The 12,500-nt window shown below is 37.8% G+C and overlaps 1 protein-coding gene across 2 annotated transcripts in view; it reads left to right on the top strand.

Moving 5' to 3' along the window:
- elfn1a (extracellular leucine-rich repeat and fibronectin type III domain containing 1a) overlaps positions 1 to 12,500 on the top strand; it is a 285,831-nt gene that overhangs the window by 93,667 nt on the left and 179,664 nt on the right. Inside the window, exon 2 of one of the 2 annotated variants that reach the window (XM_062049955.1) lies at positions 10,314 to 10,408. The exons of the other annotated variant lie outside the window; for it this stretch is intronic. The gene's annotated coding sequence lies outside the window, so the exon portion shown is untranslated. The remainder of the gene's footprint in view (positions 1 to 10,313; positions 10,409 to 12,500) is intronic. 2 annotated transcript variants of the gene reach the window in all.

Below are 12,500 nucleotides of genomic sequence, written 5' to 3'. Positions count from 1 at the left end.
CACTGCTGGGGTTCGGGGGAATATTCTATTCTTGGCTCACAGATCAATTCTGTCATTTTTTTTTACATTTTTTTTTTAAAGCCCCGCTAATGTAACTCTCCTTGAGCTGAAGTTCAGACAAACTATTTATGAGTCATCCAAGACAGTTTCCTATTCATTATCAGCGTGGGAGCTGCAGGTGATGCATCAATGTGACACAGCTGCTAAACACCGCTTCTCGGGCATCGCCGGCAACTTTTTCATCTTGATTGGAAGACGGGAAGGAGGGGGGGTGATACAATCTGTGACTTTGTGCCATCAAAGCGTGGCATCAGGGGAGAGGAGGCGGCGGCCCTCAGAAAGGAGCGCTTGATATAATTTGCAGGGCTTTAAGCTTAATGTTGTCTCGATGAGTGCGATATTGTCGCAGCTGACGGCTGATTAACACTAAATGACGCAGACTTTTTCAATATGCCCGCCTAAGTGGATACTAGGGAAATATATTTGCGGATTTCCGTCTTGGGGATTTCAATCCCGCTTACACCTAATGTGTCTTTTCAGAGTCGCTGAAGGAAATCAGATGTGACTTTTTTTTTCTTTCTTTTTTGCGTGGGGATGGGGGAAAAAAGCTCGTCTGCCAGATATTAAACGCCCACGACATCTTCGGATTTACAGTACACGCTCACCTTTAAACACAGCGGAGTAATTGTTTTGCTCGTCGCCCATGTTGTTATTGTGGTGCTCCCTAATCCCTCCTGTAATCCCGTCAACTTCACCACAGCTGCCGCCGTTTCCTGGTCGACACTGTCCAGGACAGCTCGGACTAGCGACGGAGCGCCCACTCGGGGGTGGGGAAAAAAAATATCGCAAAAATAGTCCACTTTGACGTTGTTTTGTTGGCATTTTTCTATTAGAATGCTGCCCCCTGTTGTTCTGGAGTGGGTAATAGCAATGTTATTGCTAATGTTTCTTCACACACTTTGTTCCCATGATTGGAAACACAACTCATAATTAACTCATATGTTCTACATATGGTGAATGTTTATATTAAACTTGGGGAAAGCGAACCACAAGGTTTAAGTACATAATGGTTGAGCCCATAATAAATTAAGGAGCCTTAGTTGGACCTTCGCATGGACTGGAATTAGCTCTCTCACCAGAAGAGGCAATACATTCAGACTTCGGAATGCAAAAGTGATAGCTCAATCCTGGAGGAGAGACTCCATGCTTATCTTAAACGTCAACCTACAAGTTATGGTATACATCTGTTGTCTTGCCAGTCACTTACACGCAGACAACTCCTTGCATGGTCAAAAAATTTTTATTAAATACAAAAAATAAAAAATAAAAAACAATAATGGTTTAGCTCATAATAAATCAAGGAGCCTTAGTTGGACATTCGCATGTGGACTGGAATTAGCTCTCTTATGAGGAAAATCACTAAAAACAGGCTTCGGAATGCAAAAGTGATAGCGCTATCCTGGAGGAGAGACTCCATGTTTATCTTAAACGTCAACCTACAAGTTATGGTATACATCTGTTGTCTTGCCAGTCACTTACACACAGACACCTCCTTGCATGGTCAAAAATAAATAAAAATAAAAATAAAAAATAAATAAAAAATGGTTGAGCCCATAATAAATCAAGGAGCCTTAGTTGGACATTCGCATGTGGACTGGAATTAGCTGTCTTATGAGGAAAAGCAATAAAAACAGGCTTCGGAATGCAAAAGTGATAGCGCTATCCTGGAGGAGAGACTCCATGTTTATCTTAAACGTCAACCTACAAGTTATGGTATACATCTGTTGTCTTGCCAGTCACTTACACACAGACAACTCCTTGCATGGTCAAAAATAAATAAATAAATAAATAAATAAAAAAATAAAAAAATAATAATAATGGTTGAGCCCATAATAAATCAAGGAGCCTTAGTTGGACATTCGCATGTGGACTGGAATTAGCTCTCTTATGAGGAAAATAAATAAAAACAGGCTTTGGAATGCAAACGTGATAGCGCTATCCTGGAGGAGAGACTCCATGTTTATCTTAAACGTCAACCTACAAGTTATGGTATACATCTGTTGTCTTCCCAGTCACTTACACACAGACACCTCCTTGCATGGTCAAAAAATAAAACATTTAAAAATAAAAAAAATAATAAAAATAATGGTTGAGCCCATAATAAATCAAGGAGCCTTAGTTGGACATTCGCATGTGGACTGGAATTAGCTCTCTTATGAGAAAAATCAATAGAACCAGGCCTCAGAATGCCAAAGTGATAGCTCTATCCTGGAGGAGGGACTCCATGTTTATCTTAAACGTCAACCTACAAGTTATGGTATACATCTGTTGTCTTGCCAGTCACTTACACACGAACATCTCCTTACATGGTCACGATGTACTCTCCTGATTTAGCGCACACACAGAGACAGGAAGGAGGAATATAAAACTGATGGTTTGGCTTCTCCAAGTTAAGAGAGACTTATATTTTTGACTTTCTCCACTCAGTCCTGAATAATGACGCTCTCTTATAATAAAACAACTTTTTGGTTAAGTAAAGCGTCTCCGACTTCTCTTTTGATCCAGCCGCACTGCCGTGGATGACAAGACCAGACATACCCATCAATGTCGATATCAAACTATAAGCCAATACTAGCGACTAACACGGCAGATGTTTTGGTGGTATTTTAAAGAGTTCCTGTGACATTCGCCACGCCACCTAGCAGTAGGTAAGCTCGCTCGTAAGTCATATTTTTAACAAATAACCGAGTAACAGCTCTTATACTGAAAACTTGGAAGCTTGGGTACTCGTATCCCGAGGTACCGTCGATATTTAGGACCAAATGTTTAGCAAAAAAGATGAATATTCCTCAGGTCTGGCATCCCCCCCCCCCAAAAAAAATAAATGGTTGAGCCCATAATAAATCTCTCTTATAAGAAAAAGCAATAAAACCAGGCTTTGGAATGCAAAAGTGATAGCTCTATCCTGGAGGAGAGACTCCATGCTTATCTTAAACGTCAACCTACAAGTTATGGTATACATCTGCTGCTTCCCAGTCACTTACACACAGACACCTCCTTGCATGGTCAAAAAAAATAAAAAAATAAAAATAATAATAATAATGGTTGAGCCCAAAATATCCTTGAATATGAACAAAATTTAAAAAATGATATTTGGTAATCACAACATAATGTCTGAACAGAAAACAAGTATTGAAGGTACCCAATATTGAAAATCGGAAATGAAAAAACATTTCTGGGAGTAATAGATAGTAAACTATCATGGAAACTCCATGTCAGACACATCCAAATAATGTAATAATAAAAATCACCGAAGCCTTTTAATTATATAAAAAAAAGCAAAAATATACCTTGACAAAAATGCACCCCGTACTGTATGCCGCACCTTAGTACTGATTTATTCTCAAGGCTAAAAGACGAGAATCAAACCAGCGTACCGCTGGGAACAAAAAGCTTGAGGGTAGCTTCAGGTTAGCATACCCAAGCAGTCTGGTAGCCTGGCTAACTTTTTAGTCGCCTACTTTTTTTGCAGCCTACTTATTAGTAGCCTATTTCCTGGTAGTGTGGCTAACTTCCCTGTAGCCCAGCTGACCTCTTGGTAGCCAAGCTAACCATCTGGTTGCCTGGCTGACTCCTTGGTAGCCTATGTAACCTTGTGGTAGCCTGGCTAACTTTTAGTAGCCTAATTTTTTTTGTAGCCTACTTACTAGTAGCCTATTTTCTGGTAGTGTGGATAACTTCCTGATATACTGGATAACTTCCTGGTAGTGTGGTTAACTTCCCTGTAGCCCAGCTGACCTCTTGGTAGCCTAACTAACCATCTGGTAGACTGGCTGACCCCCTGGTAGCCTGGGTAACCTCCTGGTAGCCTGGCTAACTTTTTAGTCGCCTACTTTTCAGCCTACTTACTATTAGCCTATTTTCTGGTAGTGTGGCTAACTTCCTGATATACTGGCTGACTTCCTGGTAGTGTGGTTAATTTCCCTGTAGCCCAGCTGACCATCTGGTAGCCTGGCTGACTCCCTGGTAGCCCAGGTAACCTTGTGGTAGCCTGGCTAACTTTTTAGTAGCCTAATTTTTTTGCAGCCTACTTACTAGTAGCCTATTTTCTGGTAGTCTGGCTAACTTCCTGGTAGTGTGGTTTACTTCCCTGTAGCCCAGCTGACCTTTTGGTAGCCTAGCTAACCATCTGGTAGTCTAGGTAACCTCCTGGTAACTTGGCTAATTTATGGGTAGCCTAGCTAACTTGTGGCTACCTTCCTAGTAGTCTAGCTAACTTTGTTGTAGTATGGCTTACTTCCTGGTAACCTGCCTTACTGTCCGGTTCGCCTAGATAACTTACTGGTAGCTGAGCTAACTTCTGTTTTGTTCCATTAACTAGCGCATTTTTTCTAAGAGTTGTTTTGGAGGTTTGTGCGTTTGGGGCTTTTCCAAGAAATTACTTCTTGCATTAGTTTATTTTCATCATCCTGGAGTGTTTACTGTGATTGTAGTGTATTTTTTACTGGGTTCGGTCGATCATTTCTGCGCGTTTGCTCCTGTTTAGCCAGCGTATCTAATTCTTATCCAGGAGCCCTTGTTTTTTTCTCCCCCCTGAAAACAACTGGGGCCTCACAAATGGAGCACAGAATAGGATTTTTAGGGGGAATCAAGAGGGAACAATTGGGCGAGAAAACGACAAGAAGCACGCAAGACTGAACAAGCTTACTTAAAAGGGGGGATAAAACAAAGAAACAGCCGAATTAAACGGCTCCAATGTCACACGCGAGTAAACAGCAAGCCTAATCAGGGTTAAAATGAACATTGATAGAATTTGTCAAAGGAGAGGGATTGTTTTTAGACAGATTTTAAGTATTATTTAGAGCAGGGGTCACCAACCTTTTTGAAAACAAGAGCTGCTTCTTGGGTAGTGATTAATGCGAAGGGCTACCAGTTTGATACACACTTCAATAAATTGCCAGAAACAGCCAATTTGCTCAATTTACCTTTAACTCTATGTTATTATTAATAATTAATGATATTTACACTTAATTGAACGGTTTAAAAGAGGAGAAAACACGAAAAAAAATGACAATTAAATTTTGAAACATAGTTTATCTTCAATTTTGACTCTTTAAAATTCAAAATTCAACCAAAAAAAAAAAGAGAAAAACTAGCTAATTTAAGTCTTTTGGAAAAAATTAAAAAAAGAATTTATGGAACATCATTAGTAATTTTTCCTGATTAAGATTAATTTTAGAATTTTGATGACATGTTTTAAATTGGTTAAAATCCAATCTGCACTTTGTTAGAATATATAACAAATTGGACCAAGCTATATTTCTAACAAAGACAAATCATTATTTCTTCTAGATTTTCCAGAACAAAAATTTTAAAAGAAATTCAAAAGACTTTGAAATAAGATTTAAATTTGATTCTACAGATTTTCTAGATTTGCCGGAATAATTTTTTTGAATTTTAATCATAAGTTTGAAGAAATATTTCACAAATATTCTACGTCGAAAAAACAGAAACTAAAATGAAGAATTCAATTAAAATGTATTTATTATTCTTTACAATAAAAAATTTTTTTTACTTGAACATTGATTTAAATTGTCAGGAAAGAAGAGGAAGGAATTTAAAAGGTAAAAAGGTATATGTGTTTAAAAATCCTAAAATCATTTTTAAGGTTGTATTTTTTTCTCTAAAATTGTCTTTCTGAAAGTTATAAGAAGCAAAGTAAAAAAATTAATGAATTTATTTAAACAAGTGAAGACCAAGTCTTTCAAATATTTTCTTGGATTTTCAAATTTTATTTGAGTTTTGTCTCTCTTAGAATTAAAAATGTCGGGCAAAGCGAGACCAGCTTGCTAGTAAATAAATAACATTTAAAAAATAGAGGCAGCTCACTGGTAAGTGCTGCTATTTGAGCTATTTTTAGAACAGGCCAGCGGGCTACTCATCTGGTCCTTACGGGCTACCTGGTGCCCGCGGGCACCGCGTTGGTGACCCCTGATTTAGAGTTTCTGAGAGGTTTTCCAGAAGTGGCTTCATTTACAGTAACTGCATTGTTTAAAAGCAAATTGTGTTCTAACAGCAAAATGTCCGGAGAGTCTGTTTATGTCAATCAATCAATCAATCAATCAATCAATCAATCAATCAATCAATCAATCAATCAATCAATCAATCAATCAATCAAAGTTTACTTATATAGCCCTAAATCACGAGTGTCTCAAAGGGCTGCACAAGCCACAACGACATCCTCGGCTCAGATCCCACATCAGGGCAAGAAAAAACTCAACCCAATGGGATTACAATGAGAAACATTGGGTTTCTGCACCGAACGTTATTATTTATTTTTATTATTTCATTTATTTATATTAATCAGTCCAACAAAATAATACACAATAATACCATAATAATACAACTCCAAACAAAACCTGGCCCAGCAACATTCAGAGTAGCAATCAACAGAGCAATTGAGAGGACACGCAAACATGACACAAAACAATCAAAAAGTAGTCAAACAAAAATGAATAATATCAACAACAGCATCAACATTAATAAGAATTCCAACATAGCAGTTATTAGAAATCTCTCATTTACATTATCATCACAGCTATTTATAAAAAACTTGATAAAAACATTTAAAAAATAACAATAATGTCACAGTGGCTTACACTTGCCACAAATATCAAATAAGTCATATTTTAGGTTAATTTAACAGTTAAAACAAATATAAATAATATCTAAGTAAATGCAGTTTTTTTCTACTGATATCATCTCCATAGCTTGTGTATACCAGTCAGTATGTATTATGTGTGTATACCAGTCAGTAGGTATTATGTATGTATACCAGTCAGTAGGTATTATGTGTGTATACCAGTCAGTATGTATTATGTGTGGATACCAGTCAGTGTGTATTATGTGTGTATACCAGTCAGTATGTATTATGTGTGTGTATACCAGTCAGTATGTATTATGTGTGTATAACAGTCAGTATGTATTATGTGTGTATACCATTCAGTATGTATTATGTGTGTATACCAGTTAGTATGTATTATGTGTGTATACCAGTCAGTATGTATTATGTGTGTATACCAGTCAGTAGGTATTATGTGTGTATACCAGTCAGTAGGTATTATGTGTGTATACCATTCAGTATGTATTATGTGTGTATACCAGTCAGTAGGTAATATGTGTGTATAACAGTCAGTATATATTTATGTGTGTATACCAGTCAGTATGTATTATGTGTGTATACCAGTCAGTATGTATTATGTGTGTATACCAGTCAGTATGTATTATGTGTGTATACCAGTCAGTAGGTATTATGTGTGTATACCAGTCAGTAGGTATTATGTGTGTATACCAGTCAGTATGTATTATGTGTGTATACCAGTCAGTAGGTATTATGTGTGTATACCAGTCAGTAGGTAATATGTGTGTATACCAGTTAGCATGTATTATGTGTGTATACCAGTCAGTAGGTATTATGTGTGTATAGCAGTCAGTATGTATTATGTGTGCATAGCAGTCAGTATGTATTGTGTGTATAGCAGTCAGTAAATAAATAAATAAATAAATAACAGTAGGTATTATGTGTGTATACCAGTCAGTATATATTATGTGTGTATACCAGTCAGTATGCATTATGTGTGTATACCAGTCAGTATGTATTATGTGTGTATGCCAGTCAGTATGTATTATGTGTGTATACCAGTCAGTAGGTATTATGTGTGTATACCAGTCAGTATGTATTATGTGTGTATACCAGTCAGTAGGTATTATGTGTGTATACCAGTCAGTATGTATTATGTGTGTATACCAGTCAGTATGTATTATGTGTGTATACCAGTCAGTATGTATTATGTGTGTATACTAGTCAGTGTGTATTATGTGTGTATACTAGTCAGTGTGTATTATGTGTGTATACTAGTCAGTGTGTATTATGTGTGTATACTAGTCAGTGTGTATTATGTGTGTATACCAGTCAGTATGTATTATGTGTGTATACCAGTCAGTATGAGACTATCAACATCTATCCTTTTTTTTAATTTTACCGTATTTGTTATGCTACACATTATAATACCACCTCTGAACCACCCAGATAACTCATGTTTCACTACACATCTTAAAATAAAGCTTCACCAACTATGCGTCAGTTGGGAGTTGCAAGTTTGATCATTTTGGGTTTTTTTTAGCGAATCGGCCGACCTTGCATGATGTTGCTGTTAAAATGTGAGAATAATATAGCTAACATAGCTATGCTAGTGTTGCTAACATTTGCCATTACGTTGTTGTATGTGACGTATGTATGTAAAAAGTGGATCAAGTGGACAAAAGCGTTTTTTTTGAGTCACAAACTAATGACGTGGACAAACACAGCTCATTAGCATTAAAGCTACAGGCACGTGCAACACATTGTTCCCAGCAGGGATTACTAAAAGCTCTTTTAAACTAAAGGAACATTGAGTAATACTGTGACATGTATGAAGAACATTGAACATATAATACATGGGACTTTTAACAGTATGCTCTAGATTAGTCGTGTCCTCCGGACCAAAGAGGAAAAGAACCATCCGGATTGTTATAGGCGCAACGTTCAAAAGCCAGCATGTGTGATGGTATGGGGGTGTATTAGTGCCCAAGACATGGGTAACTTACACATCTGTGAAGGCACCATTAATGCTGAAAGGTACATACAGGTTTTGGAGCAACATATGTTGCCATCCAAGCAATGTTATCATGGACGCCCCTGCTTATTTCAGCAAGACAATGCCAAGCCACGTGTTACAACAGCGTGGCTTCATAGTAAAAGAGTGCGGGTACTAGACTGGCCTGCCTGTAGTCCAGACCTGTCTCCCATTGAAAATGTGTGGCGCATTATGAAGCCTAAAATAGCACAACGGAGACCCCCGGACTGTTGAACAACTTAAGCTGTACATCAAGCAAGAATGGGAAATAATTTCATCTGAAAAGCTTCAAAAATGTGTCTCCTCAGTTCCCAAACGTTTAGTGAGTGTTGTTAAAAGGAAAGGCCATGTAACGCAGTGGTAAAAATGCGCCTGTGCCAACTTTTTTGCAATGTGTTGCTGCCATTAAATTTTAAGTTAATGATTATTCACCAAAAAAAAAAAAGGTTTCTCAGTTCGAACATTAAAACCTCTAAAGGCCTTAGTGGCCACATGCGTGGACAGCACCTTTTAGCTCTTATTTCCAAAATGGTGTACACTACTGAATTGGGGTCTTACGCTGACATATGGACACGTATACTGCCATCTGGTGGTGTCAGAAGAGTATAACATACAATGGAATTTGGAAAAAAAAAGTGTAAAAATTAAAATTAGCATGTCACTACACATGAAGTACACGTTTGTGTACTTATGGACTAAGTACATCATATCAAAATATGTTTTTTATTTTTATTCTAGTTAGGGTCCAATAAGCCTAAATAGCAAAGACAAATAAAAAATGCATGTAATCAAACAGCTTGGGCCGTAAGAGGTTAAATATCTTGTCTTTGCAGTCCATTCAATTGAATATAAGTTGAAAAGGATTTGAAAATCATTGTATTCTGTTTTTATTTACCATTTACACAACGTGCCAACTTCACTGGCTTTGGGTTTTGTATTTGATATACATAATATTTCGTGTTTTTTCATATTTCTGCATACTCTCTTGGTTGTGCTGATATTGCCGCCATGGCCTCAGATACTGCATACAATGTCGCTGTCGGTGTTTGGAAAATTACTTTTAAAAGGTAATTACCTATAGGTACTTTGCCAAAACGGAATTACTCTTTAGTAAATGTAATTATTACCAAGGGGAGTAATTATTGTGTTACTTTGGAAAAAAAAACAAAAAACGTTCAAATATCGGGCATACTGTATACAGTTGAGATGTTTCACGAGAGCAGAGTGTAGGCATGTGCCCTTAAAAGTGATGTGTGACGGCAGCTCTCAGCCAGAGTAGCATTAGCTCAGCTGTGTTTGTTCGCTCAGACTCACAGTTAATGGGTATTTACGGCAGCTCTGTTGAATCTTTTTTTTTTTAATTTTCACAATAAAGAGATGGAATGTGCTTCGATGGCTGTGGTCTTGTAAGTTTGTTATTTTAATCATTGATTTGTTGTTCATTTGTCCCTTGAAGTAGTAGTGTGTACGTTGTTTGCTGTGTGATGTTGCCTCTTTCTGTTTGACATCAAGTTCCTGCATTGAACTTGCTGTGCTTCTGACGCCGCCTTGTTGACTTACAACCACATAAAAATTAAGAATGGAATGGAATGGTACTTTATTGTCATTGCATTTAAAAAGCACAACATTTGTTTTCAGTACAACCCATCTGTCATGACGTGGACCTTTACGCAGTTTACTGCGTGGATTGTTTTCCCGGGATGCAATCGGACTTGACCGGACAAGGCTTGCAGGTAAAAACACGATTTAATTATTCAAAGTCAATGAGGGAAAAACAAAAGGCGCTCACAAGGCGGAGACACAAACTTGGCGCACCGTACAAAAACTAACACTTAGACAGACTATGGGCATGAAACAAAAAACACTTACTGTGGCGTGAGCAGAGCATGAAATTAACATCAGCATGAAACTATGAACAGGAATGAGCCTCAATAGAGCAGAGCATGAATCAATGGCATGAAAACTAGCAATGTCGCCAGGCCGACTAACTGACAACCACAGGATTAAATAGTCTCTATGATTAAAACAGGTGCGTGTGTCCAAATGAGTCAGGTGAAACCAATGAGTCGTCATGGTGACAAAACAAACAAGGAAGGGCAAACAGGAACTAAAAGAGTCCAAAAACCAACAGAACATAACCAAACAAAACATGACCACAGAACATGACAGAATTCCCCCCTTAAAACAAAGCAAGATCAAGAGTCATGGGAGGGCGGAGGGGGGACTTGGCGGTGGGTCGCCAAAACCAAGTGTCCCCGCAACCAGCGAGGGAGAGTCAGGTGGCCGTTCCCTGGTCGCCCGCCTCGCCAAGTGCAGCGGCGTCCAAAGCGTCGCCGCCACCTGACTCTCCCTCGCTGGTTGCGGGGACACTTGGTCTGGCGACCCACCGCCAAGTCCCCCCTCTGCCCTCCCATGACTCCGTATTGGGACCATGATTTATGTCCTAACTTGTTCACCGATCCTCATATGTAAGATACTTTTCCTTGTTGGTGTCTCAAGAAGGGTAGAAATACAAGACCACACGCGCACACACACATTCTTGTATTTATTACCTTCTTGAGACCTCCGAAAAATGCCTACCTCTTTAGGGCCATCCTTTCTATATATAAGAAGATTTGTATTTACATTATTAGTAATATATACATACTATGCAAATATAAAAAAGCTTGTTGTGAAAAATGAGTTGGAATTTCACAGGAAGAAGGTCACAATTTCAGAAGTAAAATTGAGAATTTTGGCATTATTATAGTAAAATTTGTAATTTTACTCAACACACGTAAACATTTGACAAGAAATACTGAACATTTGTGCAATATTATTATAGAAGTTGGAATTTTACTCAATAACAGTCCCAGTTTTACAAGAAAAGATTAAAATGTTGGCAATTTTTTGAAAAGAGTCGTAATTTGACCGGACAAAAGTCACAATTTTATCAGCAAACTTTAAAATGTTGACAATATTATAATAATAATCAGAATTTTACTTGGAAAAATTGTGACAAAAGTCATAATTTTACTCCAAAAATGTCAGTATTTTAAAAGAACAACAAAAAAAAAAAGTCAATTTCTTACACACACTTGTTATTACATATGTTGGCCAGAATGGGAGCACTTCCATTTTTTTTTTACACACACACTTGTTATTTCATATGTTGACAGTCAATTTTTTGGTCCTCCTATGGAAGGTACTTTTTCTTGTTGATGTCTCAAGAAGGGTAGACACACACACACACACACACACACACACACACACACACACACACACACACACACACACACACACACACACACACACACACACACACACACACACACACACACACACACACACACACAAAAGCCCCCAGGGTAGCGTCACATCTTATTGGCTTCCCGAGGCTCTGCGAGACAGACCTCTCAGGGGAAAAGTGCTCACCAGTCACTTGATTAGCAACACGGGCACATAACACACCATAACACGGCCTCACTGTATCAATCTGTGGAGCGCTCTCCCTGACCACCTGAGGGCACCACAGACTGTGGACGCTTTTAAAAAAGGCTTAAAAACCCTTCTTTTTAAAAAAAGCCTTTTTTTTAGACATATGCATACTAGTTTTAGCTATTTGGCTGTTCTAGTTTTTATTTTTATTTATTTTTTATTATCTTTTTATTTTTATTTTTTTATATTTTAATACACTGTAGCACTTTGAGGTTGTTTACTCAGTGTAAAGTGCTTTTTTTACAAATACAATCTATTATTATTATCCCTACTCATTACTTTCACCAGTTAGTTACCATTATTTGGAACACTGGTCACTGGAACATTCATTTCCCCAAGGGTAAACTC

This window comes from Entelurus aequoreus, linkage group LG06 (assembly GCF_033978785.1).
Source record: "Entelurus aequoreus isolate RoL-2023_Sb linkage group LG06, RoL_Eaeq_v1.1, whole genome shotgun sequence".
In the NCBI taxonomy this organism is placed as follows: domain Eukaryota; kingdom Metazoa; phylum Chordata; class Actinopteri; order Syngnathiformes; family Syngnathidae; genus Entelurus; species Entelurus aequoreus.
Note: the sequence above shows the minus strand (reverse complement) of the source record. Positions and strands in the feature narration are given on the sequence as shown.